The sequence below is a fragment of the Sturnira hondurensis genome, unplaced genomic scaffold (assembly GCF_014824575.4).
Source record: "Sturnira hondurensis isolate 20B ecotype Veracruz unplaced genomic scaffold, ASM1482457v3 Scaffold0004136, whole genome shotgun sequence".
In the NCBI taxonomy this organism is placed as follows: domain Eukaryota; kingdom Metazoa; phylum Chordata; class Mammalia; order Chiroptera; family Phyllostomidae; genus Sturnira; species Sturnira hondurensis.
Window position 1 is genome coordinate 21,556,188 of NW_028076767.1, and position 27,267 is coordinate 21,583,454.

Consider the following 27,267-nt stretch of genomic DNA (forward strand, 5'->3'; position numbering starts at 1 on the left):
CTAGGTTGTAGGTCCTTGCTTTTCATCACTTTGACTACTTCTTGCCAGTCCCTTCTTGCCTGCAAAGTTTCTTTTGGGAAATAGCTGGTAGTCTTATGGGCAATCCTTTGTAAGTACCTCTATCCTTTTCTTTTGCAGCTTTTAAGATTCTCTCCTTGTCTTTAACCATTGGCATTTTAATTATGATGTGTCTTGGTGTGAGCCTCTTTGGGTCCAACTTAATTGGGATTCTCTGGGCTTCCTGGACTTGTATGTCTATTTTCTTCACCCAATTAGAGAGGTTTTCTTTTATTAGTTTTTTTTAAAATAAGCTTTCAATTTCTTGCCATTCCTCTTCTTCTGGCTTCCCTATGTTTTGGCTGTTGGTACATTTGATGTTGTCCCAGAGGTTCCTCAGCCTCTCCTAATTTTTTTAAATTCTTTTTTCTTCAGCTGTTCTGATTGAATGCTTTTTCCTTCCTTGTATTCCAAATTATTGATTCTTGGCTTCATCCTCCCCAGTGTTGGTTCCCTGTAGATTTTTCTTCATTTCGCTTAGCACAACCTTCATTTCTTCCCTGATGTTTTTGCCGTTCTCAGTGAGTTCTTTGAGCCTCCTGATCACCAGTGGTTTGAACTCTGCATCTGATACGTTGGTTATCTCTGTTTCATTTAGTTCTTTTTCTAGGGTTTTGCTCTGTTCTTTCATTTGGACCATGCTTCTTTGTCTCCTCAGTTTGACAGCCTCCCTGTGTTTGTTTCTGTGTATTAGGCAGGACTGCTTTGACTCCCTGTAAAAGGCACCTGTCTAAATGCATGTGGCCTCTTTAAATCCTTGGTTGTCGGACTTCCAAACGGCTCGATTTTCTGACAGTTCTGGTTGTTGTTTGTTTTGAGATATCCTTATAATTCTGTCTGTGGTTGCACAAGGAAGTGAAGCACGTTTACCTGTCCCTCCATCTTTGCCTCAGAGGAGGCACTCTTAATACCATTTGACAAGTGAGGAAACTGAGGCTCAGAACAGGACAGCTGTCCTTCCATGAGTGAGCAGCGGAGCTGGGATTGGTCTCAGGACTGTGTGGCTTTCCTGACCGCCCCTATTCAGGGAAGGTGAGGGCAAAGCAAGACAGGGGAGATCAGAGGCTTTGAAACCCAGCTTCTAGGCTGCTGTGGGGATTCTGTGGGTGGTGGGAAAGGCATCATAAATATGCATGACATGCAAATATGCCTCTGGAAAACAATGTGGGGCCCCCATGAGCCGGGAGGCTGGAATGCTTAGCAGAATGTAGTGTTGTACACTTGGATTTGTATGATTGCTGCATGGTGTCTTCCTCCTCAGGGTTCCCAGGGCAAGTCCAAGTGTCTCGGGGTGGAAAGATTATCCCAGGCACTTCCTAATGGACATTCCCCCCCATTTCCGCAGGTACTGGTGCCTTCCCTTCTGCCAGGCGCCTGGTGGTCCAAACCTGGTCACTGCCGGCACTGAAGGGCCCCCCGTCCCACACTGGTTGCTGCCAGCTCCTCTGATTGAGGGCCTGGAGGGATGTGTGGTCCAGCCCTAGGTCCAGTGCCCACTCCTGAAGTGACACCTGCTGGTTCCCGACTGGTTCCTGTTTTCCCTCTGCACATAGCCCCCTGGTTGGTAAGTAACGGCGTCAGCCGGCCCTGGCACACAGAATCTGGGCTGCTCTGCGCCCACTCGTGATCCGCACAGCTGGGAAATGCCCGGCTCACCCACGGACACCAACATGCTGGTGAAGGGATCTCCGTGAGAGCTTTTATGTGTCTGAGCTCAACTTACAGTTTAACTGCTTATCTTACCCAGCCCTCCCAACATCCCGACAGGCGGGCATGGTGATGGCTTCCTTTCTCCAGAGGAAACAGCCTCAGAGGGAAGCCACTTGCCTGAGGATGCACAGTGAGCCCAGTTCTGTCTCCCTCAAGGGCCAGCCCGTGCCACACCCAAGGGGCTGGGACAGCTGGTGACAAGGGTGCGGGAAGGGAAGGGGAGGGGTGAGCTGTGCTGGGGCTGAGGTGAGGCCATCAGGGTTTCTGAATCTCAGGGAGCCTTGTGGTGCCTGCCCCTCCAGCCTGCTCTGCCCACATTCCTCCCGTTCCTGCGTGGACTGACCCCAACATGGGAGGAGGTGCAGGGCCCGCAGCCTCTCTGAACGCCCGTCTGAGGACCTGCAGCCCGCCCCTGCCTGCTCTACCCCAAACCTGGCCTGTCACCTTCCCCAAAGTGATGATCCCAAGAATACACCCCTCTCAGGGCCAGCACAGTGCCTGACACTCGCCACAGAAGTCCGTGCCTCTCACCCTATTGCCACCTCCTGGGCAGCAGAGGCATGGCTAGCCTAGTTCACAGATGAGGGTGCTGAGGCTCAAATGAGTTAAGGGGCTTGCCCAGGGTCACCCAGCCACCACTCAGCACTACATGGGACAATTGTTTATCACCTGGCTACTCATGTGGCCTCTGCTCCCCAAGGGTGAGAAATAACTGCTTCTTCCCCCACTGAACAGCCCGCCTGGTGTATGGAGGGTGCATAGCAAATAGTTGTGGAAGGAAGGAAAAAGGGAGAGTAGAGAAGACTCTGTCGCCTCCCTCCACCTAGACATCATCGGGACCCCTGAGCCCAGTGGCCTTTTAGCTGCTGACCCCAGAGAGCGTGCAGTCAGCTCAGGCCTTCAGCAGGGTGGCCTGCCCCTCTGGGCTCCATTCTCTCCTCTGCCAACAGCTGCCCAGCCTCCCTGGTGGGATGGTTCTGAGAAGGGAAAGTCTTGTAAATATGTATCATATGCAAATACTATAGGATAATTTAAAAACCCGTGAAATTCACTGTAGATAATGTAAGTAGAAGTGCTTCTTCAAGAACAAGGAGCTGCACTCTTGTGTGGTGCCAGCCTTCTTATTAATAACCAGAAAAAGGGCCCTTTTAATCAGCTGCCCCGAGCCTGGCACCCCTAATCTGTCCCCTAGCTTATTGTAGGGACTGCAGACAGCAGTCGCATTTGGCTGAGAAGCTGTTGCAGGAAGAGAAGTGGTGAGGACATCTCGGCCTGAGAGCTGCGGGTTTCTGTGGGATTTAATCCTTCGCACCCCATCCTGGTCGTGCCCTAGTTCCTGCGTGTCCCCGCCAGGGACTAGATATGTAACAGGAGCCACCTGAATAACTTTGAGTATTTCTTGAGCAATTATATATTATGTGCCTGGCATTCCACTAAGTGTGTCCTTTTCCTCATCATCTCAGCTAAACCCCTGATGACACTGTGGGAAGTTGATGGGAAGACCAAGGCATGGGCCTGGGGAGAGGGCTCAGTTCTCAACATCTCAGCCTTTCCTGAAAACTGCTGCCATTCAGAGCCACCCTCTGCCCCCCAGGCCAGGCACAGCCAGCAGGGTGGGACTGTGGCCACTGAGAGCATGGCAGAGCTGGCAGCCCCTGGCACGTGTGGCCCAGTGACGGAGAACGGGATTCCTTGGCACGAGCGGGGGGAGCAGCCGTCAGTCAGCATTGTGAGGAAAGATGGAGGCCTGGGCGGCAGCGAGGGAGGTGTTACTGCTGCTATTTTGCTGACAAGCTGGTTATTTAAAGAACAGCCAGAGCCCAAGTTGGGAAATCGGCTGGGGAGTCTCCGTGCCCAGGACAGAGGTAGCCAGGGTGCTGAGAGCCTGGCTTCATCAGGCAGAGTAGCCACAGATTTGTGGGTTTTATTTGCTTGTTGTTAGCAGTAATAGTAATAATAATAGCACTACAAAAGTTAAAAATGGATCATCTTCGTGGAGCAAACAGGCTGTAAGGATCGGGAAGAGTTTCGGGAGGGGTTTCTGCGGGGTCGGCGCTGCTCTGCCCACCAGCCCACGTGGCGGTTCCACAGCTCTTTGTTTCCTGATAATTCACTCAGTGAACAGCCCTGTTTTATGTACTTAATACTTATACTTAACAGTAAAAAAGCTAAAAAGCAATTGTAACAATAATAGTTAATGCTTATAGAGCACTTATCTAAATGCCAGGCTCTTGCTAAATGTTTCAGTTTATCTCACCAAATCCTCGCGGATTCTATTGTTCTCCCCATTTTACAGAGGAGGAAAGGGAGGCTTAGGGAGGTAAAGTTACTTGTCACGTGACCAGAGAGCACTCAGGGGCAGGAACTGGGATGAGAAACCGGGCTGGCTGACACAGGCCAGCACCACCAGCCCTGTTTGAGGGTTGGGGGCCAGGAAGTCCCCCCGAGGGGCAGGGTTCCTCTGTCTGATCCTCAGGCATGTGCCGGTGCCGCTTGCATTTTTAAGGCTCAGGAAGCCAGGCAGGTGTCTGCGGCCACAGGCAGCAGATGAGGCGTCAGGGAATATGACAAGGGGTCAGAGCGTTTAGCCATTTAACAGGTATTGAAGGGTCAGGATGTGTCATTCCAAGGGACAGGCCAGGAGAGGTGGCCAGGATATAACTAGGAATCATTCAAGATTTAAAAAAGGACATCCGGGTGAGGCGGGGTGAGACTTAACCTCTGAACTAACTGCTTATGGGCCTGCACTGCCATTTCCTGAGGACCTACTGTGTGCTGAGCACATTCGTTATCTTCCTTAATCTTCAGAACAACCCTGTGAGGTACAAACCAATGGGTGGTATTGGCCCCATTTTACAGATAAGGGGACTAAGCCCTCAAAAGAGGAAATGACTGGCCCAAGGCCACACAGCCAGCACATGGTAGAGAGTTCTACTGGCTCTCCTGGCTCCAGTGCCCGTGGGTCTCCTGTGTATGTGAAGGCTCAGGAAGGCAGGCGCTTGGTATGGAATCTCCGAGCGTCCCGTAACTGGAACCTAGTTCTATGGCAGATCTCTGGGTCCCTGAACTGGTCCTAGGGACGTGGCCTGCAGGGTGGCATGGCGGAGGGTGTCTCCAAGCCCTGAAACAGAGGTGCATGTTCTGCAGACAGGGCACCTGCCCCAGAAGCATTCCTGCCTTCCCAAGACATTCGTTGAGGGCTAGTCCCTGCTAGTCTATGCCCGTCACAGAGCACACGGCTTTGGAGAGAGACCGGTATTATTCAGCCACTGAAACAAATGAACTGAATACACAGAGACGCCATCAGTGCAGTGATGGAAGTCAGCATGGCGATGTTACAAAGGGTTCAAGATGCTTCCCTAAGGAGGTGGCATTTGAGCTGGGACCTGCAGAATGACAGGGATCTAGGCACACTGGAAAGTATTCGCTGTAGCATTGTTGATAATAGGACAGTTGGGAACCCACTCGTCTGTCACAGGGCACTAGTTACATCCACACACTGCAGCCGCACAGTGGCACCTGCCGCAGCTGTCAGAAATGGGGCCACGGATCTACATTTCCTGTTGCAGAAAGAACTTCATACTGTGTTCCAGAGTTGAAAGAGAAGAGGTTATAAAACAGCATAGGTAGCATGATATCATTTTTTTGTAAGAACTGTGTGTGTTTCTGAAAACTGTTCACAGTGGTTCCGTCCTGGGGGGTGCGGACATGGGAGATATGTGCTGTCTTCTTAATGCTTTTCTGGATTTAGAGTCTTTCCCTAGAGCTAGGACTTGGGAAGGGAAATGAGGGATTTTAGGACGTCCACAGTCCTGCCTAGAGCAGTTCTCCAATAAAATAAGATGTAGGCGGGGGAGTCAGCAGATCTGGGTCACACTTCAGCTCTACATCTTGGCTGTGTGACCTTGGACAAGTGACTTGCCCTCTCTGAGGCTGAGTTTTCCTTCTGTGAAACAAAGACAAGAACAGCAGTGCCAGGGGTGGTTGTGGGGCTTCAGTGAGCTAACACAGGGAGAGGGCTGGACCAGCCTCGGTGCTGCATCGCTGGCAGCTGCTGCCGTTACCACTGTGACCGCCAGAGGTGAGGCCCACTCTGCGCCCATCGCGTGCTGCCTGGGCTGTCAGTGCTGACTGGTTCCCAGGCTCACTCTCCTCTCAGTTACTGAGAGTCGGATCTAGTTGGGGGATGAGGCCCCGGGAGGTGGACAGCTCAGCGGGGCGTACATGGCCAGCACCAGCCCCAACCCCCTGAGCCCCGAGCCCTGAGCAGCCCCAGCTACCTCCCCACCAACTGACTTGCATTGCTAACGAGCACTCTCATGGGAGAAACTGTTAAGGGAACCCCCTGGCCCTAGGTTTGCTTGTTTTTGATAACCACTGAACCCTCCCAGAAGGACAGATACTCACTTACAGACATAGAGTCTTACATCTCAGACAGGGAAACTTGCACTGGTGAATTCAAACTCTTGGAATCATGGAATCTTAGTCATACATAATCCAGCAAGAGCGAACATACACATTTTACAAATAAGTTCACTGCACTTTCTTGATAACGGTGATAAATTAGAAACTGCCCAATTATCTATCAGCTAGAGATGGTTAAATAAATGATGGTCCAGCCAGACAATGGCGTTCTCAGAGGCTGTGGAGACAGTGCCATAGATCTATACTGTTGACATGGAAACATGTCCATGGCTCATTGTTGAGGGGAAAATAGCAGGTTACAAAACAGTGTATATTGTACAGTCTCGTTTTTGTTAGGAAAATGTACATAAATAGATGCGCGCTCCTGCCAAGAGAAGCGTGTGGAAGGAAAGCCGTCACACCCTTCACAGGGGTTTCCTCTGATTGGTGAGATATGGACAAGCTCTATTTTTATTTTTGTTTACATCATTCACGTACTTTTTAGGCACAAAGGGCAGATGACCCAGCCCCAACTGGTCTAAACAAAAATGAAATATATTGGCTTATAACTGTAAAGTTCAGAGGGAACAGCTTCAGGATCGGCTGGATCCAGGGGCTCAGACCCTGTGACTAGGACCCAATTTCTCTCACTGTTTCTCAGCTCTGCTTCCTCTGGGTTGCTCCCACGTTCTTATAGGCCTTCCTGTACAGGAGATAAGATCTCTGTCCAGAGGATTATGCAAGACTTCTTCCCAGATAGCTCAAACACAAGGTTCAAAACTGAGTCTCAGCATTGATGGGTCAAATTTAGGGAGGTGCCTGACCCTCAGTCAGTTGCTTTGGTTGGCAGCCTGGCCTCTGCACCCCTGCCCAGCTGGGGATGGAGTCAACACCCCTAGAACTCCACCAATGGAAAGAGGGCAAGGGTAGCCTCCCAAACAAAAATGTACCTGTAGCCTAAATAGACCAAGCAGTGGCCACACACAACAAACTCCCCCTCCTGGACTGAAAGGAGTTTCCCAAGATGTATGACCTTTATAATCAGAAAAAGCAACAACATAACTATAGAATAGAGTCCTGAGAACAGATCGTACAGTCAGAAGCTCGTCGAGACAGCTTTAGACTCTTGAAATCAGGAGCTCCGAAGTGTTAGTCCAGCTCAGAAGACATCAGCCTCCTCTGTGTGGGAGCCCTTGCTGGGCCTGGGAGGGAGCTGTCCTGGCCCTCAATGGTCCTGCAGATTTGCGGGGAGTGGGAGGAGCACATAGACGATTCATCTGCCATGTGGGTATGTGTACAGGGGCTGAGGGAACACAAAGGCCAGCATGAGAGAAAGGAAGTCTTCCTGGAGGAGGTGACACCTAAGCTGAGTAACTAAGAAAAGTATGGGAAGACCATTGTGGGCAGGAGAAAATGTCAAGGGCGTGTGGTAGGGGAACCACCAGTGAATACGCAATGGCAGGTCCAGACCACAGGGGCTTTGAATGCCAGAAAAAGAGCTTGGACTTGATCCTGGAGGCTGAGTCTTTGAGGAATGTCACGGGAGCAGCAAGCTCAGTCTGGCTGGTAATGAGAGAGCATAATCGAGGCCCCACACAGGGAAGGAGAAAGAAGACCCAGTAGTCCCTCAAGGGGGCCTTTCACTATCTACTGGTTTAAATTCTTTTCCACCATGGATCAGAATTCCTCACCGCGAGGTGTCCAGCCACTGCTTGCACACCCTCAGAGATGGGGAGCTCACTCCGTATTCCTTCCACCTCTGGTTAGAAGGCTCCTTCACAGGATCAAGTCCACAATCCTGCCATTTCCCACTCACCTGCCACTGAGGGCTGTCTCCCAAATGACCTTCCTGGAGGGCTGGCAGAGACCTGCATTTCCAGACCACAGGGCCCCAAGACCTAGGAACCCCCATGTCTGCATCCCCTGCTGAGAGCACAAATGGAGGAGGTGGTGGAGAGAGCCACGTCACCCTGACAGCGGAGGGAGTGGTTAAGCCTTTGGACACTCATCTGCACCAATCAGTTCTCCAAGTGCCCTTTACAGTTTACAAACTAGAAACTGTGGGTCAGTGTGACCAAGACACCTATGCATCAACAAAGAGCAAGCGAGAGGCAGGTCTGTAACGGGGGCCCAGTCGCTTCCGCCCCTGCCCACTCCATGGCCCTCCTGCTCACCTCCTCCCACCCCTCAGGTGAACCCTGGTTACTTCATCTACTCAGACTTAGGCAGCTTAGGAAGCTCCAACTATCCCAGATCATCCCCTGATACCCTTCTCAGTTTGCGGGTAGCCAGCAAAATCCTCATGAATCAAATGTTTTGTGACTGTTTATTTTGACAGCAGCGTTTTTTGTTTCTGATACATCAAAGCTGTGACATGCACAAGCCATGTTTTATGGGTCGTCCCTAATACTTCATCACGCCCCTAGGTCCCCATTTAATCATTCATCCTCACACTCCACAAACATTTATTAGCACCTACCATGTACCAGGCGCTGTGCTACAAAGATGCATTAGAACAGCCCCCGCGGGGGGAGTTCACGACTCAGCCAAGGGGAGAGCGTCTCCGTCGGCAACAGCAGGTGAATATGGCAAGTCAGAGGCAGGTGCCGATCCCTCAGGGTTCTCCGGGGCCAGATCAATTGGTTCTGTCCCTCTGAGCAGAGTCCTAAAGGATAGATAGGGGTTCAGGAGAAGCAACTGGGACGCGTGAATCGGGCAGAGGCACTGGGCTCCTGGAAAGATCTCACCTGCCTCCTGCTAAACGCTTAAGCCACAGGGCTTGAGGGGTCACAGAGGAAAGAAGGTGGGAGAGTTCGACCCAGGCTGGAGCTTGGAAGGCCTCAACTATTGGGCCAGAGAGTGTGCGTTGATTTTGCAGGGTAGAAGGGAGCCGAGGGCGAGGCAGATCTGGGTGTTAGAGATGTCCTTGTGTTGGGCTGGTGACAGTTGGGGGCGACAGTGGGCGGGGAGGGACAGCGGAGATGGTGCAGAGAGGTGTCTAGTGGGGAGAATTAACCAGATCGGGGACTCCACAGGTGCTGAGGAAGAGGAGGGGAGGGCTAAGTTTGACCCTAGGAGGGGGTGCCGTGGGCCTGGGGGTGCTGGGGACCAGTGTCCGGATGACCCCTGCCAAGGCTGGGTCAGCATCAGCAAGAGGATCCCCAGGTAGGGCCAGTAGGGCCTCTTCAGCCTTCCCGAGACTTGGAGCAGCAGCCCAGTGAGACCTCCACTGCCCCCATGTCCTTGCCGTGATACTGGGGCAAAGCTCTCTGCCTCAGGAGCCTGCTTGCTCCTCTGTGAAATGGAACAATGAGAGTATCTCCCCAGGGGTCGAGGTGGGACACCCCACCCAGGGGGCTCGGAGAGGGGTGTTGTATGGGTGGGCTTTGCACGGTGCCTGGCACACATAAGTGACTGGGGGCTGCTTTGGTTGCCATGGTCATGGGTGCAGAGGTAACCAAGGGAACTGGGGTATGTCACCTGCAGAGAGGAAACCAGAGACCTTGAGGGGCCTTGCTCCCTGCCTTTCTGTCTCTGGGGAGGAAGGCAGTGTCTGGGTCTGGCACGCAGACCTAGGGGGAAAGCTCTGCAGAGATTCTAGCTTAGTAGGGAAACCTTTTGGATACAAATTGCTCACTGCTAACATGTGGTAGTGAGCTCCCCATCACTTGAAGTGTTTAAGCAACAGCTGCACCACAACTTGACAGAAAAGTCTGTAGAGTATTTGTGATTCAGCTGAGGATCTGGAAGGTCCTTTCTAGCCCAGAGAGTCTGATTTCCTGTTGTTTCCTTCTCTGAGCCCCAGCTTCCTGATCTGTAACATGAGGAAAGTAGCCACCCCTGTCTTAGAGTTGGGTACAAAATTTAAGTGAAATTGTTCAAATAAAGTGCCTAACCCAAATGTGGTTCATAACAAGTGCTCCGTGAGTAGCAGCTCTTACGACCATCTCCGATGCTGTGCTAAATTCTGTGTGTCCCTTTCCTCTGAGGGCCTCGGGTCGCTCGTCTGTCAGCCAGGAACTCCTGCCTGCCTTTCAGGGCCCACTCTGCCCTTCTCGTTGCCGCCATCTCGGTCCCAACCCCCACCCCCAACCTCCCGGGAGGTGGTAGGAATTCCAGACCCTCTGGGCCCCTTTTAGCTCTTGCTTGAGTGAGAGCTGGCAGGTTGGTGTGGCGGGCGCCATCCGCCTCCCATATGCTTCCTGCTATTTAGAGGAAAACTCTCCCCTCGTTCCTCCAACCACACGGGCTGACATTTCCAGACAGACGCTGGAATCAGCTCTTTGGGGGATTGGCAGATAAATTTGGCCACGGCTGTTGGGAAAATCTTCAGCCTTGCTAGGGAAGCAGAGCCCAGGCTCACTTGACTTCCGTCCACCCCGCGACTTCCTCTGGGGGGCTGGAGTGCGGCAGACTAGGGTAAGTCTTACCAGCCAAGCCTTCCCCCAGGAGAGCTTTTCTGGTCAGGGAGCTGCGACTTCCACCTTTGCATTCAGAGGTGGCAGGAGTTTGCAAGAGGAAGCAGTGTCTCCTCCCCCACAGACCAGGACACCTGGGTGCTGCCCCCAGCAACTCGGCAGAGGAGCAGGTTTCGATTAGAGACCTGCGTCCAAGACACATGTCTTTCTGTGACCTGGGGCAGGTGGCTCCCCCTCTCCGAGCTTCTTTTTCTTCATCTGTAAAATGAGGGTGATAATCATAGGATCTGTCTGATTAAAGACAGACCCCTCAGGATTGGGTCAGGCTCACGCTGAGTGTTTAACGAATTCTAGCCACTACTAACTCCCATCAACATCAGCATCATTATATGGGCAAGAACAATGTCTGGCACGTAATAGGGGCTCAGTAAGTATGAGTGTTTCTGCTTTCTTACAGCTATAGCTACTTAGGGAAGAGTGGGACATTTCAGAATTAGCCCCGACAGGGGTGCCCAGAGGCAGAAATGCAAGAGCAAGGACATACAGAGGCTGTCATGTCCAGGGTAGGGTGCAGGTAGCCAGTCCCCTCCACACACACACATGCACATGTGCACGCATGCAACACGCTCTCTGTCCCCAAGTTTCATCCCCGCGCCCTCCTCGGGAGTCTGGAATGCCCATCTGCTTGGATCCTGTTGGTGTTAAGATTTAAAGCAACATCCTGAGGACATGAGACACAGAACAGCTTGGTTGTGATGGAGGGAAGGCAGAGGAAGCCCTGGCTAGAGGCAGAGTTGGAGGAGGCTCTGGGCCCCAAACTGCAACAGGAGGGCTCAGGGAAGCTCGAGTAGTTCTACTTGGCTGGAGTAGAAAGTGGGTGGCGGGAAGGCGCGGGAAGTGAGCTTGAGCTTCATTCAGCACCTCCCCATTGAACCTGAGCTCCGGGCCTCATGCCAGGCACTGGGGGAAGTGATGGAAAAGATGGGCTTATTTCCTGCCCTCAAGGAGCGCTGGTTCTGGTGGTGGGGAGGGGTTTCCAATGACAGGCATGCAAATAGTGAATGAACAAGGTCCTCGGATGTGCTCAAAGAGACCCAGAGGCTAAGAGAGGGTGTGCCATGGCGTGGTGGAAGGGGGCACCTGTTCAAGGCAGAGTGGTCAGAGGGGACCTCTCTATGACCTGAAGTTGGAGCTGACCCTAGAACTGCTGACTGGGGTAAAGGGTGGGGAGCAGAGGGAACAGCAAAAGCAAATTCTCTCAAATTCCCTGGGAGGGTGGCAGGAGTCTGATCCTGGAGGCGTCAAATGCCAGGGCCAGTCAGACTGCTCTTGAGGAAGGTCCTTCTGGTGTTGGGTGCAGGACGCCGGTAGAGAAGAGATGGAAACAGGGAGATGTGTCTGCAAACATTGAGAGCCTGCTGTGCACATTTGCAGGCAGGCAGTGCGGGATTGTGGGTCAGGCAGAGGTGGGTGAGCAGAGAGGAGAGAGAGTACTTCATTGGGGTCAGGATCCGAATAGAATCCTGGGACTTGAAACAGGTAAGTTTCAAAGGGGGTTCTCAACCTGTGTGTAGAGGGAGGAGGTCAGGTAAGAGAGGACACATCAGGAGAACTTAGAGCCGTCTGACCCCAGAGTGCTCAGGAAGAGTATTAGAGGAGAGCCACGTGCTGGGTTTGGGAGGGGCTTCCCACTGCCCAGAACTGCAGGCGGGAGTGATGGCACACAGGTGACAGTCTGATGCACTTACCTGCATTACATTCAGAGGCTGATTCCAGACTGTCTACCTGTTGTGTGTCTTTGGGGAAAATCACTTCACCTCTCTGATCCTCACTTGTTTTAATACTGAATCAGTTGGAATTGCAGTTGTCTGTACGTAACAGAAGGAAAAAAATAACAGTGATATAAACACCCAGGAAGTCATTCTTCTCATATAATAAGGATCCCAGAGGCAGGCAGGCCAGGCCAGAGCAGCAATCCAAGGGCATGATCAAGGGCCTAGATCCCTGCCATCCTTAGTGTGTATCTTTCATTCTTGTGGCAGGACAGGAGATTCCAGGCAGGACAAAGATAGTAAAGATGACATGCTCTGGACATCTGCCCTTCTTATCAGGTAAACAATAGATTTCCTAGGAGCCCCACTCAGTGGACTTTGCCTACACCTCACTGGTCCGATGTGGTCACATGGCCACCCTAGCTGCAAGGGAAGCTGCTAAAATGAGTGTTTCCAACCGAGCACTTCTGTCAATTAGGCAAAAGGAAAGAATGGCTAACAGGGTGGCTGGCAGGATCCCCTTTAAAGTGCCCAAATCACAGTGGCTGTTGGGAAGATTCTACAAGATAATTAATATATATAAAACATTTAGGACCTAGAATACAGAGACCTCTCAATAATTGGTGGCTGTCTTTATTGTACTGCTCCACCTGCCTTTACTCATTCACTCTTTCAGCAAGCACACATCAGGTTCTTGGCACTGCATACAGTCCTGGAGACACGACAGGGCCCTTTTGGCACAATGAGTGGGGGGAACAAGCAGATTCACTCTGGTCAGTGTCACAAGGGGATTGGAATGTTCAGTTATTTTTGTCTTTTTTCTTACTGCTGTGACCCTACCACTTAGAACAGTGCCTGCCACATATTAAGCACTCAATAAATAGTTGTTGAATAGATGAAATAATGTAAGAAATACTCATTAGGGGTCTAGTGTGTACAAGGCTCTTTGGGTGGGATAGGGAATGTGAGCGACACATTGCCCCTCCCCACAAGGGAAGTCAGAAAAGAAAATTGTTTCAGGCCAGGCCCTGAGGTGGGTGCTGGGGACCTAGCAATGAACAAGAGTGTTGTGGCTCCTGCCCCCACTGAGCCCATAGTCTAGGGCCAGGAGCACTGCAGAGGGAGTCTGGAGGCCTGAGATCATAGCTGTTCATGTGTCCTGGGGTAAGTCGCACCCCCTTCCTGGGCCTTAGTGTCCTCACCTCCATGACAGGTATGAGGGGCCCAGTGTGGGGTGTCAGTGATGCAGTGGGTCCCTCATGAGCCCTGCTCCTCTGTGGGTGCAGATGATACAGAGGCAGGTGGGCTAGATGCCAGCTTGCCATGTTAGGAGAGGAGGCAACTGTTATGGGGATGAGAGGGGATTGCATCTGAGCCCTTTGAAAGCTCCTTGGAGGCCTGGAACAGAGAGGAGTATGGGCTCTGCTTCTGTCCTCACGCACTCCAGTGTCTGGGCCTGGAGACTTGTCAGCAGCCAACCAACTGGGCATGGATCTCCCAGCATTAGGTGCGGGGCAGCCGAGAATGGGCTGTGCTGCCTCCCCCAGGTGGAAAGTCAGGATGATTATAGCTGTCACAGATCTCCTAGAGTTGAGGAAGCAGCCTGAAGTTTGAGGGTGGAGATCTGGTTCTGTCACTTGCTCAGCTGTGTGATCTTTGGCAAATTTCGTGACCTGTCCAAGCCTTGATTTCCTTATCAACAAAATGGGTATAGTAATCTTTGCCTTTCCTACTCCTGAAGACCTTGACCTAGCACCTGGCATGTAATAGGCACTCAACATTAGTAGTGACCATCATTGCCATCACTATATGTTCATTGTTAGGAAGAGGGAACAGACATCTACTGAGCCCCATTATGTGCCAGGGTTGGTGCTGAATGTACAATCTCATTTTATCACAGCTCTGAGGACGTGGCCTTGTTCCCATTCATCAGAAGCAGTCACTGGTATTCTTGTGTGTCTTGTCGTCCCCTTCTGCTGTCTCAGGACTACTGAGGTACTGGCTTTGCTGGGGTTCCCCCTGAACTAAAGCCCTGGGATTCCTTGAAGAAGGCAGCTCAAGACATTTGATGAAGGCAGCCAGTGAGGTCAGAAGGGAAGTGGCCAGGGCAGGAATCTAGCTCTCATCAAATAGGCAAGCAGCCAATAGAAGATGGCCTTCTATCTCTCAGGCCATCGTCTGCACACTCAGGCATGAGAGACGACATGGGACAGGCCGAAGGGTCAGAAATGCTTCTCCTCTTTAGTCAATGTCTTGAGAACAGGGCAACGAGCCCAGCCCTTGAGATGAGGTGGCAGCAGGCCTGGCCTTGCTGCCGCTCTTGGCTGTGACACTCTTCCCAGTGGCATTCACTACTTGTTTCTGAAATGAGTCCAGGAGTAAAAAAAGAGAAGGCTTGGGAGTCTCTCCTGGAGGAGCGATGTGGCCTGAAGATGTGGATTCGCCCAATCTAGTAGCCCCAGAAAGCCTCTCCGAGGGACCTTAATCTCTGGGTAGGAAATAAGGAAACACCTTTGGAATATAAAACTGCAAATGGAAACAGAAGTGGAAGTTGCCCACTCTGGGCCTTACAGATAGCAGAGCAGGTAACTAGCTGGGAGGTAGAGGCTTTCTCTGTCACCCCAGCATGAAAGGAGGGGATTTTGACACTGACCTTGGCCCTGAGCTGCTCAGGCACTCCTGGGAAGTTGCCCTGGCCCTGGTGTTGGGGCAGGGTGTTGTCCGTGGTGCCGAACTGAGGGTCCGGTCTTACCTCAGCCTCTGGGGACGCTGTCCGTGGTTCTGTCTTCAGTGTTCTCATGAATCATTTCTAGGACTCTGGGTTTTGTGGGACCAGCTTGGGGGTCCGAATCTATGGCCTTGGCATTGAGAAGATCCAAGCAATATCTGAAATAAGATTATCTGAGCTAAGACTCTTTTAAGAACTTTTTATTCATATGTCATTTATCTCTTAGCATCTGTGTGCAGGCAAGGTAGTAATATGTGTCCCTGTTTTAGATGTGAGCAAAATGAACCTTAGAGAATTTAAGTGACTTGGACACTCTGCTTCTCTGTAACCCCATGTTCCTCAGTCATAACAGGAAAGTTTGTTTGTAGCACTACACAAACTAATGGGTGAGGCCGGGCTTTGTAAACTGATGCGGGGGGCGGGGTGTCAGTTGTTAAACATATGCTCTTAGAATCTCATGGGTTTTCCTGCAATGTGGAAGACTTGAGCCAGAACTGAGAGATGGCGTGTGGCTCAGGGATTGTATGGAAAAGAAGGGACTGCTTCTTCACTGAGCACCTGCCCTGTGCCAGGCCCTGTGCTGGACGCTGGNTACACAAACTAATGGGTGAGGCCGGGCTTTGTAAACTGATGCGGGGGGCGGGGTGTCAGTTGTTAAACATATGCTCTTAGAATCTCATGGGGTTTCCTGCAATGTGTAAGACTTGAGCCAGAACTGAGAGATGGTGTGTGGCTCAGGGATTGTATGGAAAAGAAGGGACTGCTTCTTCACTGAGCACCTGCCCTGTGCCAGGCCCTGTGCTGGACGCTGGGCAGATCTGACCCATCGACTCCCACGAGCACAGTGGGAGGAGTAGCTGGCTCCGTGTTACAGAGGTTGAAGCCGAGAAGAGAGGTCTTCTCCAGGTTACTTAGTCGAAAGCGATGGAGTTGAGAAAAGCCTTAGAGACTGGAAACCACAGCCTTAAAGACTGGAACCTCAGCCTGGGAAGGATCCTTGGTGTCATCCGGTCCAGCCCAGAGAGGGGTGTGCCCTGCTGGGGGCATAGTGTCAGCCTCAGGACACAGGCTGGACTTGGCGTTGTTCTCTCCCAGGACCGTGGCCTCTGCTCTCCCCTCAGCGTGGGTCCTGGCTCCGGGGAGACGAGAGCGCGTTGTGTCCCAAACAGGGACTAGGTGCTTCAGGGACCCAGAATCCCTGGGTCTGCCATCTGTGAGCTGCGTGACTTCAGACAAGTCACTTACCCTCTCTGGGCCTGTTTCCCATCTCTAGCGGAAGCTGCAGGGCAGCTTTGAGGATCAGAAGAGACAGTGGGTGGGAAAGGGCCAATAGCTTCATCGTTGTTAGTAGGAATAAGACCCAGAGAAGGGAGGGAAGGCCCCCAAGCCAGCACAGCAAGTATCAGAAGAAGGGCCTGAAATACCACCCTGGGCCACCAGTGCCTCTCCCCAGCAGGACTGGCAGTCAGGCTGGGGCAGCACCTGGCAGCCCCAGCTGACAGGCATGCCTTCAGGCAGGCAGACACGAGCTCCAGAGCCAAGTGCCCCTGTGGGGATCGGCGGCCAGGCCAGCTCTGGCTGTTCCTCCACCAGCTACCTTACCAGCTCCAAGCTTAATATGGCCCACAGGGCTGCTGTCATGCCCAATTAGGCTGTCATGGGCCGCCCTCTCTCCAGGACCCTGTTGTGACCATCTGAGGATGTGATCTTGGCTAGTCCCCTTGGCAGCTGTTTGGCTTTTGGGAGGAGGAGGCCACCTGCTCTTACGATCACCTATGGCCTTAGAGATCTGACATCCTAGCCCAGCCCAGGAGGCCTTAGCTCTCGGGCCCAGAGATTCAGCGGCACCCTCCCCACACCCTATCCTGGCTCCAAGACCTGGCAGTAAAGCAAAGGGAAGAAGGAAAGGAGGAGGGGATGATAGAGAAGTGGTGATAGAGAAGAGTGGTGGTAGGTGATAGAGAAGAACGAGGCGGGGGAGGAAGTCAGGGAACTTAGCACCACCAGACTTCCCCCTCGGCTGAGGCTGCTGTCGGTCACAGCACCCACAGCTCCCACGTGTAGTTTGCAAGACCCAAGCCCACCTCATGCACACTCCCCTGGGAAGTTCTCAGCAGGCTGTGCAGCCAGCAGGACACAGGATCATGTCCATGTCACAGACCCTGAGAGAGGATGTGACATGGGGTCTGAGGTGAGGGCTTAGTCTGGGGTCAGAGTCAAGGGTCATTCTGGAGCTAGAATCATAGAGAAGGCTTTTCATGGCAAGGATACAACTTAGGGCCTTAGCCCCATCATCAGCACAGAGCAAGCAGGTCTGAAGGAGGGAGAGAGGGAGGGGGAGAGGAGGGAGGGAGGAAATGTAAAAGGCTTTCCAGGTCGAGGGAACTTTCATAACCCCAAGCTCAGGGGTTTCATTTGAGTGGTTTTCTTCCATAAATTATATAATAAGAAACTAATTTTCTTTGCATTTTTTATCCACCAATCCTGTTTTTGACATCTAGCCAAGCCCAAGCACAGCTGTCATTCACTCTCTTCTCCTGCTGAGCAACATTCCATTGTCTGTTCGTACCACGTTTTGTCCCTCCTCCTGCTGTGGGACATCTCGACGTTTCCATTTCTTTACCATAGGCAGTGTGGCCATGAACTTCCCTGTGGATGTGCTTCCTCTGGAAGCAGGGTTTTCTGTTTTAGTGAACACGGCCAAATTGCCTTCCCGGGCGGTTGGGCCACTGCACTCCAGGTAGTGGTGCGTCCCAGTTCCCCCTTCCTCCACACCTCAGCATCAGTTGATTTACCCCTCTCTAAGTTTGCCAGTCGGCTGGGCAAAAACATCTCCTTCTTAGCAGCCTCTCCCGCCTGTTAGAGAGGCCAAGCTCCGTTATAGGGGTTGGGTTTGTTTTTTTTAATTGTATTTATGTATTTATCTTTAGAGGGGAAGGGAAGGAGAGAGGGAGAGAAATATCAATGTATGGTTGCCTCTCATGAGTCCCCTGCTGGGAACTGGCCTGCAACCCAGGCATGTGCCCTGACTGGGAATCGAACTGAGGTCTTTTGGTTTGAAGGCCCGCGCTCAATCCATTGAGCTACACCATCCAGGCCCGTTATATGTTTAATGGTCATTTGAATTTCCTGTTCTGCAAAATTCCTAGTCATGGACTTTGCCCAATTTTTGAATGGGTCACTTATATTTTTCTTATTAACTTGCCAATGATGTTTATTTATCTGGATATTAGTCCTTGTTATGTTTGTTACAAATATTTTCTCCCAGTGTATCATCTTCTAATTTTGTATCTTTTTCATTTAGAAGTTTAAATTTGAAGTGTAGTAAAGCATCATTTTCCCCTTTATTTGCTTTTGTTTCTTTGCAACCTATTAAGAAGGCCTTACCCACCCAAGGTGGTAAAAATGCATTACAGGGTCCAGCCCAAATTATGCCCCCTTTAATAATTTAAAGTTTTATTTTCCTTTTGTGTTCCATATTTGGGTTTTTAGCCCATCTGGAATTTTATCTTTGCATGTGATATGAAGTGGAGATCTAATTTTACTTTTATATAAATAACCTGTTATCCCAGCAGCATTAATGCGGTCCTTTTCTCGCTGATTTGAAATACCGTCTCTGTTTCACCTTTAAGTGCCCAGGTACTTACGGATCAGTTTCTTGGAACTCTGTTCCGTCTCAATGATCTCTTTGTTCCAGTTCTACACTAATTACTGTACCTCATTGTTTTTCAACAGACACACATTGGCATTAGGGGTAGGATGAGTCCATCTTGGCCTTGGCCATTTTGCTTATTGTAGGTCCTCTAGTGTCCCTGATCCGGTCCTTGCACTCAATGCCAGTAGAACAACACCCCCCACAAGTCATGGTGACAACTGGAAATTCCCCATCATTCTCGAAGGCGCCTAGGAGGGCAGTCCTGCCCGCTGTTGAGAACTAGCACGAACAGCTGTCTAATGGGGCTGAATATCTCATGGAACAAGCCCTTCCCCCACTTCTTGTTTCTTCTTTTCCTTGGTCTCTTTCCACTTTGCTTTGCTGCCAGGAACGGAATCCACAGCATGACGCTCAGTCAGGCACCTCTGGAGATAATGCCTGACAACCTTCAACCGCTCCTGTCCACTCCTTTGGGGGAAGAGGAGCTCTGGTTGTTAGAACTTGCTGTCTCACCCTGAGCTGAAGTGGCCCCCCGTGATGCGCTTCCTTCCCAGGACCCACAGAAGGCAAGTCCCTCCCCCTTGGCCCATCCTTCACTGACTCCAGAGAGCAAACATTTTCCTTCCTCCTCAGCTCTTGCCTCCAGACTCCCAAACTCAGCAACTGCATTTCCCTCCAGTGTTCCTCAATGGTTTAGCTTCAGTGGCAGGTGGCGTGTTTGAGCTTGAATTGGACACACTGGGTTAGAATTCCTGCTCTCCTACTATTAGCTGTGTGACTCTGGAAAAGTCAATTAACCTCTCTGAGCCTCATCATTAAATGGAAATAATAGATCCTCCGCCTCTCAGGGTCAAGGAAAGATGTAAATGATTTGGAACATGACGAGTCCTGGGCATGGCGGGGTTGCTCAAGAAGTGATAGCTGTTGACATTGTCCCTGTGATTATTACTTCTCTGTGACGCTTGTGGTCACTGTCCCAGTGTTGTAGCCACCGTTTACAGCTGCGAGTCTAACTGGGACGGTTTCCTCACTCATTCCTTTGAGCCTTCCCTTCCTCACTTCTTTTTTTGTATTTCCTTATGTAAGAAAAAGCAGCAAGTAAGAGATTAGGAGAAGAGAAAATACAGAAATGAGATAATTCAGGTTATACTTTGCTAAAGGTAGGCTATAGATTTGCCTTGGAGCTTCTTAATACACACAAAAAAAGGGTGGGGGGGGATACAAGAAGCAGCCTGACTCACACTGCCCTTGAAGGGGAAGAACGCAGTTAATTGTCCAGCTGTGTGTTTAGTGACCATGGCTTCTGTGCCATTCATATACTAAGCACAGGAACAGTGGGGGCTGCTAAACTCGAGTCTCCAAAGGATCTGAAGTTCAGGGGGGCCCTGACTGTGGGACCCTAGAAGCCAGGTTACCAAGGGGTTGGTGGGGGAGCCTGAGCTCTTGGCCTTTCAGTCTGGTGGAGGGAAATAGCCAGGACCACACCCACCCTTCTGCGTGGCAGAGTGGGCTGCAGGTTGAAATGAGGGCTCAGAAATGTGCAAACTGGACCAAGTGACAATGAATTTCAGCCAGGGGAAGGCTTCATGGAGGAGGTGGTGTTTGCCCTGGGCCTTGGAGTCCAAGTAAGACATGACCCCTGGGAATGAAGGTGAAGGTCATGAGATCCCCACCAGGTCCTTCTTAGGGGAGGAGCACCTGTCTGTCCGGGGCCTCTCACAGATAAAGGGAACTTAGAAATTTGAGTTACACTGCCCTCCGCCTGGTGGGAAAACTGAGGCCCAGGGAAGGCAGGAATGAACCTGAAGTCACACGGAGAGGTAGAGCTACAACAGGCCTCAAACCCAAGCCTTCTGCCTCCCTGACCAAGGCTAGTTCACCCCCACCCAACAAGCTCATGGCTTCAGCTCTGGGTGTCGCCTCTGGTAGGGTCATTAACCACCCACTACCTGCCACGTGGTGCCCCTTCTATTTAACTCCCACACTGGGCCTTAGAGACGCCCAGAACAGCAGCTGTGGGAAGGGAGGTCATGCCTCCTCTGCCCTTCCCTCTCATCTAACTGAACTTTTCCTTCCCCAAATCCGAGCAGAGTCCTAAGTAAGGCTCAGACAGAGGAGGTGCAGTACCCACCTGGGGAGTCCTGGATGCACAGTGAGTCCCCACTTTGATTTCAGTCTAAATCCTGACCCTGGCCTCAGACTGGTTCTGACCTTGATCCAAGACTGAATCGTGACCCCTTCTCCAGGCTAATCCCTGGCCCCAGACAGAGCTCTGATCTTGGCCCACATGGTTGGCAGTAGGGGGACATGAAGAGTTGGGGTCAGCCCTTCCCCTGTAACTGCTAGAAACTTAGGTTAGGACCCCCCAAATTAAAGACCAGTGTTTCCTGACTCAGACTGTGGCCCTGATTGAGGGTTCTGTATGAACCACCTGCCCCCACACCCTGGCTTTGGCCTCAGTGGCCTGGAGACCAGTAGCCGTGGATGATGGGCAAACCGTTTATCCTGCCCTCCCTGACCCTGAATTCTGCATCCCCAGTTCCGCACAGCTGAAACGCTCCCTCCCCCTCCTCCTCATTTGCCTCCTACTAATTCCCTGTGCCACGTGATCTGTGGTGAGGGCTGAGATATTTATAAAATCTGTGTCCTTCATGATAAAGCCAGCCCCAGGGACCAGGCCAGAGCAGCTCTCTTCATTCTCTAAAGCCCCAAAAACTTCAAACCACATCCATCTGAGAGCCCGCATCACAGTCCACCTGTCACCAATTGAAGTCACAGCGCCTGCATTCCAGAGCTGCCCCCTCTCCTGTGCCCTACAGACTTGGAACCTTATTCCCAGCAGCCGCCAAGCCTGGCTCAGAGCAAGGGACCTGGTGCTGGAGGCAGGAGGCAGGAGGCAACTCGGCTTCCGGACGGGTGTCTGCAATGAGTCACTAGCCATATCTAAGTGCCAATCTCATTGTCTTGCAAATAGAGCAGCGGCCCTTAAGTCTGTGGGCTGGGAAGTAGGAGTCACTGAGGTACCAAGTGCTTGGTTTAGGGCCAGTGGAGTGGAGCTGCCACACTGCCCCCCCCCCAACCCGTGCTGTGTGAATAAGGGGGCAGGGCCTGCTATCACTTTCCCCACAGCCCGTCACCGTGCCTGCAGAGGCATTGTTTGGGTTGCCCAGAATCTCAGGTGAAATACAGATTACCATGGCAGGGAGGGAGCTTAAGACTGCCCTTTTGAGAAGTTGCAAAGGCTTCTGGGAACATCCTGACCTCACATGGCGAGTCAAGGCCTGGGTGACAGGAAGCGAGTGGTTTGGGGTCACGCCCCTGAGCTGTCCCCTGTATCAATACCGCCTTCACCAGTAGGTCAGTCACCTCAGCAATCTTCCAGACCAGGGATGTCAAGTTCGTTGTCACCAGGGGCCACATCAGCCTCTCAGTTGCCTTCAAAGGGCTGAATGTAATTTTAGCACTGTATAAATGTAACCACTCCTTAACTAGGGGCAAGGAGCTCCGTGCTACCACCGGGTAGAAACAAGGTGCCGGGCCAGATAAACGAGGTGGAGGACCGGATTCGGCCCTCGGGCCTTGTGTTTGCCACCTGTGTTCCAGGCCATCCCTTCCCCTCCTCACATTCTGCTAGCCCTTCTCTGGCCTCTGCTTGCATTCAAGTTCACCTTCTCAGGAAGCTCCTTGCACCTTTGGGATTTTTCTTAGATTGTGCCGAAATCTTTTTCCTTATAACCTCTACCCTCCTATGTAGGTGTCTCCCCTTGGAACATTTACTCTCGAGTTATCCCTGTGCGCTGGGCTCTGGAGACCAGGGGAGGAGAACCCGAGGTGATCCCTGCTCCTGGGGAGCTTGCAAGCCACAGTTCAGAGTCAGATGGACCTGGCTTCAGTCCTAATTCTGTTGCTCGCTCTGTGATCTCGGGCAGGTCACTTAACCTGGGCCCTCATCTGTAACGTGGGTTCCACGCAGAGGATATGAGGTGATGTCCGCGAGGCTTCTAGCACAGGGTCTGACGTGTGGTTGGAACCTGAGGATTTGGGCTGAGGGGAGGATGGCCTGGGCCAGAGGGGTCACCTGCCCAGAGAGCAGAAAGGCAGCCCACCCACACAGGGCAGGGGTGTGTCTGTGAGCAAGTGGTGCAGAGCCAGCACACAGTCGGCCAGGCAGAAGGGAGGGGGTCCCCCAACAGGGAAGACTGCTCAACAGAGGTCTGGAAGGTTGGCGCCCCCCAGCTGTCGTGGTGGCAGAAGCCTGGGTGTGGAGGGGCAGCTGAGGCTGGAGAAACTGCCTGAGTCACGTCACAAAGAACTCATTGTTGGGCGACTAAGGCTGGGCGGCAGTCTGTGGTCACCATGGAGGCAGTGAAGGGTGAGGAGGCATGGCCAGGTGGCGGGGTTTGAAGGGGCTGGACCGGTACGACCACGCCCCGACAGGTGATGGTGGCTGGGTCCAGGGCTGAGGCAGCAGGGATGAAAGTTCCAGAGATGGGGCTGCCAGACCTGGCTGGTGGGCTGGAGCGGAAGGCTGTTTGAGCAAGGAAAGGGAGCAGGGGGACCTCAGCATCCAGCTCAGGTGCTGAGGGCCGCCACGAGGATGGGACACAGAAGGGACACGTCTGCCGGATGAGATCCGCAGTTCGGTTCAGATGTGCTGGGTCTCGGAGGCCCGGCTGGCGTGCAGGGGGAGGCAGGCGGGTGGCAGTGGATCCACAGCATCACTCACTTATTGATGCGTTCATTCGCCTAAAATACATTTATTAAGCACCTCCTCTGCCCCAGGCCCCGTATTAGGCCCCACAATATTGCAGTGGAAGGAGCCAGCCCCAGCTTTCACGAGGTTCTCAGTCAAGTGGAAGAGACAGGTGATAAGCAAAATAAATGAGCAAATGCTCTGAAGAAAATAAACTTGGGTAACTTGGGAGTGGGGGAGGGGCACCAGTCTACACGGGGAGGTGGGGGGGGAGGGTGGCGGGGGGGGGGGGCCTGCTGAGGAGGTGACATTTGGGCTGAGTTCTGGAAGAGGAGAGGGAGCAGCCACATGAGGATCTGGGCCAGAGCACCCCTGCTGGCGGAACAGGGAGTGCAAAGTCCCCAAGGCAGGAAAGAGCGCCCCTTGTCCCAGGAAGAGAAAGGAGGCCAGGCCAGCTAAGGGCTGTGAGTGGGGGTGGGGGAGGAGTACGTGGCCTTGTGGGGGGCTGGTTATAATTAAGACCTCAAAGGTGAGGTTGGGGGCGGGGGGCTAGAGAGCTGGGGCAGAGTGGGTGGTTAGAATCCTCAGACAGACGAGGTGCCCTAAGGAGAGGAGGCTGAATGGGCAATTCTGGCCTGGCCAAGAGCCCGAGGAGGCCTGCCAGTGTCCCCTGGGCTTTGCGGGGTCAGGGGCCTGAGTTAGAACCCTGACCCCTCCACTTACTCACTGTGTGGCCTGGACAGGTCTCTTGGCCACTAAGTTTCACTTGTTAAATAATGAGGCCGATGCCTGATCCCCAGAGGGCAGTGGTCGAGAGAAAAGGGCTGCTGAGCAGTGAAGGGCTGTGTGGGGGAGAGGTGCTATGGTGACGGCTGGAAGTCTGTCCCTCTCTTGGTGAACTGGGGAGGGCTGGCCTGGCCTGGATTTCTGGACTGGACCCTCCCTCCGCCAGGTCTCCTGGAGGGCACTGCAGAGAGAGCCCAGCTTGGCGTGGCTGGCCAGGCTTGTCTGGGTGGGCCGACTGCTGGGAGCGCTGACCAAACCAGAGTTTGTCCCAGCCTCAGCCTGGAGACAGATGAAACCCCATTCCCTTAAAGGAGCTGGTGAGCAGACTGAGAACTGAGGCAGACACTTGCCTGTGAAGGAGAAGGAAAGGGAGGGAGGCTCCCTTTGTTAGCAGCTGCCATGCCCCTGCATCCGCTGTGGCCCGGCATGCTTGCTGGTGTGGACTTGGGATTGAGCCTGTATTGTTCAGACAGGAAGCTGAGGCTCAGAGAGGGACGTGACCTGCTCAGAGTCACACAGTGAAGGAGTGCATTCCAGCCCCAGCCTGTCTCGGCCAGCCCTGCAGCAGCTGCAGAGGGGCTGCTGCCCTACCTATCTCCTCACCGGCCTGCGGCCCTACTGTGCTGCACACAGGGAAGGCTGACTCTGGTGGCACACTTCCATTCTGCTAGCCACAATGGCCTTCTCTCTGTTCCCCTGAATCTTTTTCTGGCCTCAGGGCCTTTGCACTTACTGTTCCCTGCCTAGACTGAACTCCCTCCTTTCCCCTCTCACATGCACACACGAAAACATATCTCATCTCATCCTGTCATTTCCTGCTCATCCTTCAGACCTCAGATCAAACCTTACTTTCTCCAGAAACCCTTATCTGACTATCTCTCCTTACATTTTCTCCTTACCCACCTACTGCGTCTGCTGAGCCCTGGTCACTGCTGGCAGTTTCATTTACCTGCGTGGTTATAGGTATGTGATCACTGTCCCCTGAGAGACTGACTGGTTGCCCCCAAGAGCAGGGACCGCGTTTCTCACAGTTTCCACGGGTCCTAACCCATAAAGGGGCCCACAAGAAATATTGGATGGACGGGTGATTGGGTCAGTGTGTGTAAGCATGTGAGTGTAAATGTGTGAGTGTAAATGTGTGAGACACTCTGTGCCTCCTGTGCACTGAGACTGCAGAGGGGGGCTACAGAAGAGCCCTGGCCCTCCTGGTCCTCCTGGGCACCTGTCCCCCTCCTTACTGCTGAGACAGACTCTGTGGTCCCCCATCTTCTCCAGGGTGTAACGTCTATTATTAAGTAGCTTCTGAGATGAACCAGAATTGCGTGGGCTCTGTGGTGCGTGCATGCGTGCACACGTGCCCCTGGGTGCACGTACATGTGCACACCGGCCTCCATGAGTAATTCCAGCTTCTGAGCACTGTCTCTAAGGAGAGGCCACCCCCGCCCGCCCCAGCCCCAGGTGGCTTGCCTCCGCCACCCCTTGCAGCTCCCCTCCCAGCTGCTCCCTGACCTGGATCCGACCTGCCTCACCTCCCACGTCCATGGGCTCCGGCTTCTGAAATCTCAGGGTTCAGGGGCCTCTCTCCAGACACTCCTCTCACTCAAGGTCAGCCCCAGCTTCCAGCAAACACTGGTTGAGGCCACATGTAAAGAGAGTGGGTGCTGGCCTGCGACTGCCCAGGTTAAAGCCTGGCTCTTCCACCCTGCTGGGGCAGCCTGAGGTGGTGGTGGCACACGTGGAGGATCCGGGCCTCACCGTGGGCCACAGACCTGCACGGTCTGTGCCTCCCCTGCGTACTGCCCCACCGCCTCTGCCCCACCGCACCCAGTCCTTGCATGTGGACCCTCACCCAAACACACTGACACACTCGTACCCTCACACTTTATACACACTCCCACATACTCTCAGTCTGACACTCTCCCACTGACATGCTCTCACAATCTGACCCACACACTCACTCTTTGACGTACTCCCACACTCTCACACTGATGCGCTCACACTCACTGACACACAGGCTCACACATGCTCTCGTACTCTGACCTACTCCCTCACACTTTGACATACTCCCACCTACTCTCACGCTCTGACACACTCCCACACACTCTGACACACACATTTCCACTCACATGCTTACACACACTGGCCCACTCCTGCATCCTCTGAAACTCTAACACACTCGCAAGCTGTGCACACACCAGCTGCACCCCCACTTTTGCACCTGCCATCTCTCTGCCTGGAATACTTTTTCCCCAGCACTCACCCCTCACCTCTGCTCAAATATTGCTTTTCCAGAAAGCCTTTCCTGACCACCCATCACAGCCATTCTTTTTCCCTGCTCTACTTTGCTTCCAAGAAGGTGTGGCCACCTGACATTACACCATGTACATTTCTCTGTTGTCCATCTCTCCCTGTAGAATGCGAGCTCTTTGAGGGCAGGAACCTGGTCTGCACTGCTCTGTCCCGATTGCCCGTCACATAGCAGGTGCTCAGTACATATCTGTTACATCAACGAATGAGTGACCCTAAGGCTCTTAACCCAGAGCCCAGCCTCAGGGACAGCACTGCCACCATCCTTAACCCCAGAGCATAGCAGGAGCTTGGTGAATGTTAGCCGGGTCTGCGCTGGTGCTTCTGCACGTGTCATCACTTGAGACCCTCCCCGAAAGTTCCGTGAGGCAGGCACAAATATTATTACTCACACTTTCTGGATGAGAGAATGAGGCTTCACAATGTACCTGGCGTCCCTGAGGCTGGCCAGGCTGATGGGGTTGGAACCCAGGCCCGTCCAGTCCCAGCCTCCAAGCCCGGTGCTTGCTGCCAGCTCCTAGGCCACCACCTTGCAAACACAGCAATATAGGAGCCCCATTTAAATAGCATCACAGCAGTGGGCCCTGCAGCCCCCTGAGGAAGGAGGCAGCTCCGTGCCAAGGACAGAGGCTGGGTCCTGGAGCCCCAACTTCCAGGTCCAAGTAGACTTCTTCCTTGTGGGGTGACCACAGGCCAGCATATGCCCCTCAGAGGAGACAAGATGAATCTGGTTAAGG

The 27,267-nt window shown here is 52.8% G+C and overlaps 1 protein-coding gene across 1 annotated transcript in view; it reads left to right on the top strand.

The window, feature by feature from the left end:
- The first annotated feature begins 1,403 nt into the window (after positions 1 to 1,403).
- DLGAP4 (DLG associated protein 4) overlaps positions 1,404 to 27,267 on the top strand; it is a 130,219-nt gene continuing 104,355 nt past the window's right edge. Inside the window, exon 1 of the mRNA XM_037043990.1 lies at positions 1,404 to 1,621. The gene's annotated coding sequence lies outside the window, so the exon portion shown is untranslated. The remainder of the gene's footprint in view (positions 1,622 to 27,267) is intronic.